At 42.8% G+C, this 10,592-nt stretch overlaps 1 long non-coding RNA gene across 1 annotated transcript; it reads left to right on the forward strand.

The window, feature by feature from the left end:
• The first annotated feature begins 3,084 nt into the window (after positions 1–3,084).
• Positions 3,085–9,146, forward strand: LOC139579520 (uncharacterized). The gene is made up of 3 exons (XR_011675770.1): positions 3,085–3,462; positions 4,155–4,284; positions 5,955–9,146. It is a non-coding gene; the product is annotated as an uncharacterized lncRNA (long non-coding RNA).
• Positions 9,147–10,592: the final 1,446 nt, after the last annotated feature.

A 10,592-nucleotide genomic window follows, 5' to 3' on the forward strand; every position in this document is an offset into this window, starting at 1 on the left:
TAAGGGGGCCTGGTGTTTAGGTCTGAGGGGTTAAGGGGGGCCTGGTGTTTAGGTCTGAGGGGTTAAGGGGGCCTGAGTTTCAGGTCTGAGGGGTTAAGGGGGGCCTGAGTTTCAGGTCTGAGGGTTAAAGGGGGGCCTGGTGTTTTGGTCTGAGGGGTTAAGGGGGGCCTGAGTTTCAGGTCTGAGGGTTTAAGGGGGGCCTGGTGTTTAGGTCTGTGGGGTTAAGGGGGGCCTGGTGTTTAGGTCTGAGGGGTTAAGGGGGGCCTGGTGTTTAGGTCTGAGGGGTTAAGGGGGCCTGAGTTTCAGGTCTGAGGGGTTAAGGGGGCCTGGGTTTCAGGTCTGAGGGGTTAAGGGGGGCCTGGTGTGTAGGTCTGAGGGGAGGACTGAGGGGTTAAGGGGGGCCTGGGTTTCAGGTCTGAGGGGAGGACTGAGGGGTTAAGGGAGGCCTGGGTTTCAGGTCTGAGGGGAGGACTGAGGGGTTAAGGGAGTCCTGGGTTTCAGGTCTGAGGGGAGGACTGAGGGGTTAAGGGGGGCCTGGGTTTCAGGTCTGAGGGGTTAAGGGGGCCTGGGTTTCAGGTCTGAGGGGAGGACTGAGGGGTTAAGGGAGGCCTGGGTTTCAGGTCTGAGGGGAGGACTGAGGGGTTAAGGGAGGCCTGGGTTTCAGGTCTGAGGGGAGGACTGAGGGGTTAAGGGGGCCTGGTTTTCAGGTCTGATGGGAGGACTGAGGGGGTAAGAGGGGCCTGGGTTTCAGGTCTGAGGGGAGGACTGAGGAGCAGTATGAGACTCCAGATGTGGAACACAGACTGAGATGGACCCACACCACATGAGGAAGTCACACCTCATGACTTGAGTCTTAGAGGTGTTGATACAGCTGAATGACTTTGTTGTTTCACTCAAAGTCACATCATAAAGTATCTATCTGGTGTCTGGTCCTTCATACAGACTGTTAATACTACACTTTATACCACGTATACTGGAGAAATATTACATATTACTACATAATAATAATGTCACATAGTATTTTGTACGCATGCCTACACACACACACACACACACACACACACACACACACACACACACACACACACACACACACACACACACACACACACACACACACACACACACACACACGTGTGCAGGGCTACAGTGGCATGTAGATGGAAACACTGTGGTTTCTACAGACCTGAAAACTGCTCCTCAGACCTGAAACCCAGTTCCCCCTTAACTCCTCCCCTACAGAGCAGCAGCACTAGTTGAGTAAACCACAACCACACACATAGGACTATACATGATATACAATCATATGGACACACTCCCATATACACACACACATACATATATATAAACACATGTAAACATCTACATACATTGACCACTACTAATGTTGATAAGTCTGATATTATGATGTTGACATTACAGTACGCATATAAGAGCTAGTCACTGATTGGCTGAGAAGACACACTCAGTACACAGGAAACCCACACTGACTTCCTGTTGTTGTTGCCATGGTGCTGTCATTCAGCCTGAGGAAGAGAGACCAAACGTTGTTATTACAAGTTAGTTTGTCACATAAATCTCTCCCCTTCACACATATTGACCAGAGTGTGGATGTTAACTGATTGGCTGCTGTTCATTGATTAACACAGAGATCATTCATCAGATGGGATGAAAAGAACTGTTTAACACTGGGTATATAGCACATCCTCCAGTGCATCCTGGGTATTGTAGTTTACTATTATCACCACCATAGTTTAGTGTTGTAAATACAAAGATCCATCATGAAATATAACATAGATTCAGAATCTCTATTCATTGCTGAAAAGTAATGTTTAACACCTACTTTAGTTCTAACATTAGGTCTACTGCCTGACTACAGGTATAAAGGCCTACTTTAGGTCTAACATTAGGCCTTCTGCCTGACTACAGGTATAAAGGCCTACTTTAGGTCTAACATTAGGCCTACTGCCTGACTACAGGTATAAAGGCCTACTTTAGGTCTAACATTAGGCCTACTTCCTGACTACAGGTATAAAGGCCTACTTTAGGTCTAACATTAGGCCTACTTCCTGACTACAGGTATAAAGACCTATTTTAAGTGTATTTTCTTGTAGGTTTAAAGGTCAACTCAGTCATCAAAATGTGTGTATGTTTCTTCATAGAGTGTCTGTAGGTCTAAGGTGAACATCTCAAAGAAGCTGAATATTTTCCATTGACGTCACGTTGGTGTGAAACCTGTTAACCTCGATGCTAGACCCTCCTCTTCCTGTCACAACATGGGTTTCTGAGAAAAGGACCACGAGCTGAAAACTTTCCACTCGATCGAACCAATCGCTGCTCGTATGTCATTTCATGGTAAAGTACATCTAGTCATGAACACGGAAATACGCAGCAAAGACCTTGTTACTCAAAGACCCAGCTACTCTCTGACAGTCACCATCAGACCATCAGACCACCAGATGGACAGGCTGTGTGTCACTCTGATTGCATTCTTCTGTGAGTAACTTTTTTACTGGGCCTCATAGCTGGATGATAGATGATTTTTTGATGTGGTTTTATGGTTGAACAGATTTGTTATCTTATTATTGTGAAATTGTGATGACTATGGTAAAGACATGAGGTTTATATTTTCATGTGGAGAAGTTTATGATGTGAAAGTGACATTCTGTGATTCATCCTGACACTGTTCCTCTGCTACCTGTAGGTGCTGTTTCCTCCAGTCAGTTCATCCTGACACTGTTCCTCTGCTACCTGTAGGTGCTGTTTCCTCCAGTCAGTTCATCCTAACACTGTTCCTCTGCTACCTGTAGGTGCTGTTTCCTCCAGTCAGTTCATCCTAACACTGTTCCTCTGCTACCTGTAGGTGCTGTTTCCTCCAGTCAGTTCATCCTAACACTGTTCTTCTGCTACCTGTAGGTGCTGTTTCCTCCAGTCAGTTCATCCTAACACTGTTCCTCTGCTACCTGTAGGTGCTGTTTCCTCCAGTCAGTTCATCCTAACACTGTTCCTCTGCTACCTGTAGGTGCTGTTTCCTCCAGTCAGTTCATCCTAACACTGTTCCTCTGTTACCTGTAGGTGCTGTTTCCTCCAGTCAGGATGGGATCTCTGCAGCAGAGGTGGAGCTGAGAGTCAGACCAGGAGACAACATCACTCTCTACTGTGACTGTAGTGTTTCCATTGGAATATTTATTGTGTGGTTTAGGAATTGTTCTCATGAGCACCAACCTACTCTTACGATCTCCGTTTACAACTATTTCAAATATCCTCTCCCTCGCTTCACTCCGGTGTGGAACCCCTCTAACAAGTCCTATGATCTACTGATTGAGAACATCACTGAATCTGACCTGGGACTCTACTACTGTGGGACTGTGGAGAACACGGTAGTGGATGATGGAGGTAAAGGAGGAATTAAAGGGAAAGAGTTGTACCACTATGGAAACATCACCACTAGGATTTTAATAGGTAAGAATCTGTTCCTTGTTTCATGTGTGAACATCCAGTAAAGTCCATGTTCCTCTGGTAGTGAACATGTTCTGTGTCACGCCCTGGCCTTAGTATTCTTTGTTTTCTTTATTATTTTAGTTAGGTCAGGGTGTGACATGGGGTATGGTGGTGTTTTGTCTCGTTTGGGTGGTTATATGGTAAAGGGGGTGTTGGGTGTAGTGTATGGGTTTGTGTTGAGTGAATGTGTCTAGGTATGTCTATGGTTGAGTGTATGTTTCTAGGTATGTCTATGGTTGCCTGAGTGGTTCTCAATCAGAGACAGATGTTTTTCATTTGTCTCTGATTGGGAGCCATATTTAAGGCGGCCATAGGCATCATGTATTTGTGGGTAATTGTCTATGTCTAAACGTTAGTAGCTTGTGTCTGCACTTTCGTTTTGTAGCTTCACGGTCGTTTGTTGTTTTGTTAGTTTGTAAAGTGTTCTGTTTAGTTTTTCTTCTTCCAAATAAAAAGAAGATGTCTTATTTTTCACATGCTGTGTTTTGGTCCTCTCTCTCTTCACAAGACGATCGTGACACTCTGGTGCTTTTTTAAGTTCCTATTAAAACAACTCATAGTTGGTAGTAACTGTATCCAGGGGACTAGACGATAGGTTATATTAACCATAAACAGGAAGCTGTTTAGTGATGTTGTTCCTCTCTACTGTACAGACGACTCTTGTGAATGTCCTGACTGTGGTGCGTCTGCTGACTGTGGTCTGAGCTGGTTCCTGATGGTGGCCTTCAAAGCTCTGTTTCTGCTCCTCATTCCTGCTGCCTTCTGGGTCATGGAACACACACGGTGGGTCAAGACCAGGGTTTCTGTTAGGCTCCAGACATTTGACATCCGCTTTTAATTTACCGGACATTTGGTAAATTTACCTGACCCATATACGTTGGGTGCATAACCTGATTAGGGTGTCCACCCACGGGGCTCAGAATGATTAACCTGATTAGGGTGTCCACCCACGGTGCTCAGAATGACACATCATATTTAGATTATGGAAGTTCATATCAACAGAACATGCAAGTCAAGGATGCAACAATGTGTGGTCCTTCTATCCTAATTCTGATGCGCTCTTTGAAGACATTTACTTTCCTCAGCCAACTAGACGAGTATCCCCCATAGTAGAACATTTGACCTATTCTATTGGTCAGCTTGTAGAGAAAATAAATGAATACAACCAGTAGACCTGGGCTGCAATGAAGAGGCTAATAAGAATTATTTCACAATGGGATATTTTCTTCTTCTCCGAGACAATTGGCCGCTGCCAATTTTGTTTAAAACCTTTCTGGACTCCCCATCCCGGATCCGGGATTTTTCTCATCAAAAACCCTGACTAGCATAGCGTAGCCTAGCGCCAGAGGTAAATCATAAAATATAATTTCATGAAATCACAAGTGCAATATTGCAAAACACAGCTTAGCCTTTTGTTAATCCATCTGTCGTCTCAGATTTTGAAATTATGCTTTACAGCGAAAGCAATACTATCGATCGCTCTACAAAACAATAAGAACAGCTAGCGTCAGGTAACTCGGTAACAAAAACCAGCAAAGCAATCAAATTAATCGTTTACCTTTGATGATCTTCGGTTGGTTTCACTCACGAGACTCCCAGTTAGACAGCAAATGTTCCTTTTGTTCCATAAAGATATGTTTTATATCCAAATACCTCCGTTTGTTTGATGCGTCATGACGAGGAATCCACCGGAAAAAGCGTTCGCGACAACGCCGGATAAAATTCCAAATTATATCCATAATGTCCACATAAACATGTCAAACGTTGTTTTTGATCCAACTTCAGGGTGTTTTTCACATATCTATTCGATAATAAATCAACCGGGACAGTTAGCTTTTCACTAGGAGCGAGAGAAACAATGGCTACCTTTCAGAATTGCGCAAAAATCACCCGGAGAGCCCCCACCTGTCCACTTACCCAATGTGCTCTTGCAGGCTCATCCTTCAAAATAAAGGCCTGAAACTACGTCTAAAGGCTGTTGACACCTTAGGGAAGACATAGAAAAAGAGGTCTTATTGATGTGACTTCACATATGCGATAGGAAGGCATTGGAACACAGAGCTCTCAAAAAGATTGCCACTTCCTGTTTGGAATTTTCTCAGGTTTTCGCCTGCAATATCAGTTCTGTTTAACTCAGAGACAAAATTCTTACAGTTTTGGAAACTTCAAAGTGTTTTCTATCCTAATCTGACTATTATATGCATATTCTAGTTTCGGGGGCTGAGAAATAGGCAGTTTAAAATGGGTACGCATTTTTTGCCAAAAGTTAAAATTGCGCCCCCTAGTTAGAAGAAGTTTTAAATTGCTTTAAAAAAATATATTGGCCAAATGCCGGCTATTACCTGTTAACAGAAACCCCAGTCAGGACTTACGGCTACTCATATCAACTTAACTTTTCAACAACTACACTAATGTGACAACCTGTTTTACATGTTGTGTTTTGTTAAAACCAGGAGTCCGTAAGGAGAGGAGGGAAGTCCAGAAAAGAAGCAAAGACCAGTCATTGTCCTTGTCTGTAGTGAATTGAACTCCTCTATCAGAGACCAGTCATTCTCCTTGTCTGTAGTGAATTGAACTCCTCTATCAGAGACCAGTCATTATCCTTGTCTGTAGTGAATTGAACTCCTCTATCAGAGACCAGTCATTGTCCTTGTCTGTAGTGAATTGAACTCCTCTATCAGAGACCAGTCATTCTCCTTGTCTGTAGTGAATTGAACTCCTCTATCAGAGACCAGTCATTCTCCTTGTCTGTAGTGAATTGAACTCCTCTATCAGAGACCAGTCATTCTCCTTGTCTGTAGTGAATTGAACTCCTCTATCAGAGACCAGTCATTATCCTTGTCTGTAGTGAATTGAACTCCTCTATCAGAGACCAGTCATTGTCCTTGTCTGTAGTGAATTGAACTCCTCTATCAGAGACCAGTCATTCTCCTTGTCTGTAGTGAATTGAACTCCTCTATCAGAGACCAGTCATTCTCCTTGTCTGTAGTGAATTGAACTCCTCTATCAGAGACCAGTCATTATCCTTGTCTGTAGTGAATTGAACTCCTCTATCAGAGACCAGTCATTGTCCTTGTCTGTAGTGAATTGAACTCCTCTATCAGAGACCAGTCATTCTCCTTGTCTGTAGTGAATTGAACTCCTCTATCAGAGACCAGTCATTCTCCTTGTCTGTAGTGAATTGATCCTCTCCTCTACGTGTCCAATGAGATGAAATTGTTGTCATGTGGTTTCACCGTCTGGTTTTACCCAGATTGTTTTTATTGATTAGAATTGTTATGTAAGAGCTTGGATATTGTTTCTTAACACAGAAAAAGTTTATGCTTGTAACATTTCAATCGTTTTTTCGCTGTTTTTATTTATAAAAAAATATATTTGAAAGGGTCAACAGAATTATAGTTGTATTGTTATTGTTATGGATGTTGAGTTACTGCTCATGTCTTATTTGTTCCTGGTCAGTATGTCTGTAATGGCTTCTTCTTCTGGAATCAAACAGATTCTATTGTTCTGTGCTACAAACAAGATCTAGCTCCTAGCCAACATTGACGTTTTTAAACATTTTATTTCTTACATTATTTGCTCAGAACGCTTCTAGTGTTATATCTTTTTGACATTTAGATCGGTGGTCACTCATCAGAAATTTGACCAGAAATTCAACTTCCCTGACCTGGATCCTTTGCTTGGACTTCACGAGGCAACTCCATTCATCCCGGGTGCCACAGAAAAACGTTAATGCCGGAGAAGAGGGAGAAGTGGGGATCAGGCGGTGAGATAACCATCCACCACATCCGAGTATATTACTTTCTTAAGTTCAGTCCCTGGACAATAGAGTAGACGAGCTCAGGGCGAGGATCTCTGTCCAGAGAGAGATTGAAACATACTCTGTTTAACGGTCATGGCTCTCTTTGGATATATTGTCCCCATTCATACAGCCAGCGGGGTTCTCCATTCATCACCAAGGAAGAAATAACTCTCCGGTAACATCAGAGGTGGATTATCTCATGATTATCTCATGGTGTAATTGTGGTAACGTACACGAACTAAAGTCCTTTTATTCTCCCGATCTGGAATTCCTCACCACCAAATGCCAATTGCACTACCTCACAAGATAATATTATTTTGGTTATTGTTACTGCCGTGTATACCCCCCCTCCCAAGCCGACAGCTCTCAAAGAACTACACTGAATATTATGCAAACTGGAATCCGCATATCCTGAGGCCGCATTTATTGTAGCTGGAGATTTAAATAAAGGAAATTGCAGGATAACTCCCCCGAAATTCTCCTGTGCTACACGCGGAGAGAACACACTTGACCGTTGATACTCTGTCTTCCGGGATGGCTACAAGACCCTCCCCTGCCCTCCCTTCGCCAAATCAGATCACGCCTCCATCCTGCTCCTCCCTGCCCATAGGCTGGAACTTAAACAGGAAGCACCTTTGGTAAGGTCAATTCAATGTTGGTCTGACGAATCAGAATATTTTCTTCAGGACTGTTGTGATCACACAGACTGGGAAATGTTCCGGGTCGCCTCTGGGAATAGTATTGACATCTACAGTACACTGACTCAGTGACTGGGTTCATCAGGAAGTGCATAGAGGGTGTTTTTCCTACTGTGATGATTAGAACTTATTCAAACCCAAAACCGTGGATAGATGGAAGCGTTCAAGCAAATCTGAAAGCGCCCTCAGCCACCCAGGCCACGGCCTGTTCACCCCGCTACCATCTAGAAGGCCGGAGACAGTACAGGTGCATCAAACCAGGGACCGAGAGACTGAGAAACAGCTTCTATCTCCAGGTCATCAGATTGTTAAACAGTTATCACTAGCTGCCCTCCACCCAGTACCATGCCCTGCACCATAGACGCTGTCACTAGCCACTCAGTACTATACCCTACACCTTAGACACGGTTACTAGCAGGCTACCACCTGGTACTCTACCCTGCACCTTAGAGACTGCTGCCCTATGTACATAGTCATGGATTCCTGTTCTCTTTAATAATGTTTACATCCTGTTTTACCCACTTCATCTGTTCACTATATACTGTATTCTAGTCATATTATCAGACATTGCTGCACTGTTGGAGCTAGAAACAAGAATTTCAGATGCACGTGCGATAACATCTGTAAAACTGTGTTCGCAACCAATAACCTTTGATTTGCTTTGATGTGGTTTAACTAACCTGATTTCATGATGTAGGGGCGGCAGGTAGCCTCGGGGTTAGACCGTTGGGCCAGTAACCGAAAGGTTGGTGGATCGAATCCCCGAGCTTACAAGATAAAAATCTGTCGACCTGCCCCTGAACAAGGCAGTTAATAACCCACTGTTGCTAGGCCGTCGTTGTGAATAAGAGTTTTTTCTTAACTGACTTGCCTAGTTAAATAAAAATACAAAATGTAAATCTATTGAGAATGTGCTTTACTGAGCTACTTTTAGTCAACTTTTGGTGTTTTTTTGAAACCACAGATAGTGGTTTTGTTCTGCATGTTTCTTCAACAAATAAAGCAACACTTCACGACACAACGCCTCTCCCCCATGTCACCTACTTGTTGTGTGTATGTACTGACATGTATGTGTAACTGATTCATGCACACACACTACATGTCAATGTTATTAAAAACCTCTACAGGATCGATGGTTGAGCTAACGTAGGCTAATGTGATTAGCATGAGGTTGTAAGTAACAAGAACATTTCCCAGGACATAGACATATCTGATATTGGCAGAAAGCTTAAATTCTTGTTAATCTAACTGCACTGTCCAATTGACAGTAGCTATTACAGTGAAAGAATACCATGCTATTGATTGAGGAGATGCTTAAAAAGTTATTAATAAACCAATTAGGCCCATATGGGCAGTCTTGATACAACATTTTGAACAGAAATGCAATGGTTCATTTGATCAGTCTAAAACTTTGCACATACACTGCTGCCATCTAGTGGTAAACATCAAAATTTCGCCTGGGCTGGAATAATTAATTATAGCATTTCTCTTGCAATTCAAAGATGATGGTACAACAAAAAAACAACAAAAATGCATGTTTCTTTCTTTGTATTATCTTTTACCAGATATAATTATAGAGTTATATTCTCCTACTTTAATTTCACATTTCAACAAATATCAAAATCTTTTTTGTTATGTGTCAGACCCAAGTAAAACTAGCTGTCACCAATAGCTAATGGGGATCCCAAAAATGTAATCAAATATCAAGCCACACCCTCTTGGCATCCAAGCCACACCCTCTCTGTATCTAGCCACACCCTCTTGACCTCTTAGTCATGAATAGCCTATAAACCACACCCACAAACCCAGACCTCTCTGATAGGTCGCTACACTGACTGGTAAGACCTATAAACCACACCCACAAACCCAGACCTCTCTGATAGGTCGCTACACTGACTGCTGTGACCTGGAACTGGGCGAGAACAAAGAGACAAATATTGAAATGTTTATTCAATGTCAAATCAAAACAAATCAATACACTTTACAAATCCATAACAATAAAAAACTTAAACTATAGCTAGAGATATTTAACAGTATTCTCTGTCTTTAAATACTACACTATAAAATCACTGTTGTAACTATTTGGAGGCAAAAATGAAAAGCTACAGATAACAAAAAAGCTACAGTCACTCTGCTGGTATTGATGGCTGGTATAGGTCTCACTCTGATGGTATTGATGGATGGTATAGGTCTCACTCTGCTGGTATTGATGGATAGTATAGGTCTCACTCTGCTGGTATTGATGGATGGTATAGGTCTCACACTGCTGGTATTGATGGATGGTATAGGTCTCACACTGCTGATATTGTTGGATGGTAAAGGTCTCACTCTGCTGGTATTGCTGGATGGTATAGGTCTCACACTCTGCTGGTATTGATGGATGGTATAGGTCTCACTCTGATGGTATTGATGGATGGTATAGGTCTCACTCTGCTGGTATTGATGGATAGTATAGGTCTCACTCTGCTGGTATTGATGGATGGTATAGGTCTCACACTGCTGATATTGTTGGATGGTAAAGGTCTCACTCTGCTGGTATTGCTGGATGGTATAGGTCTCACACTCTGCTGGTATTGATGGATGGTATAGGT

The sequence above is a fragment of the Salvelinus alpinus genome, chromosome 6 (genome assembly GCF_045679555.1).
Source record: "Salvelinus alpinus chromosome 6, SLU_Salpinus.1, whole genome shotgun sequence".
Classification (NCBI taxonomy): Eukaryota; Metazoa; Chordata; class Actinopteri; order Salmoniformes; family Salmonidae; genus Salvelinus; species Salvelinus alpinus.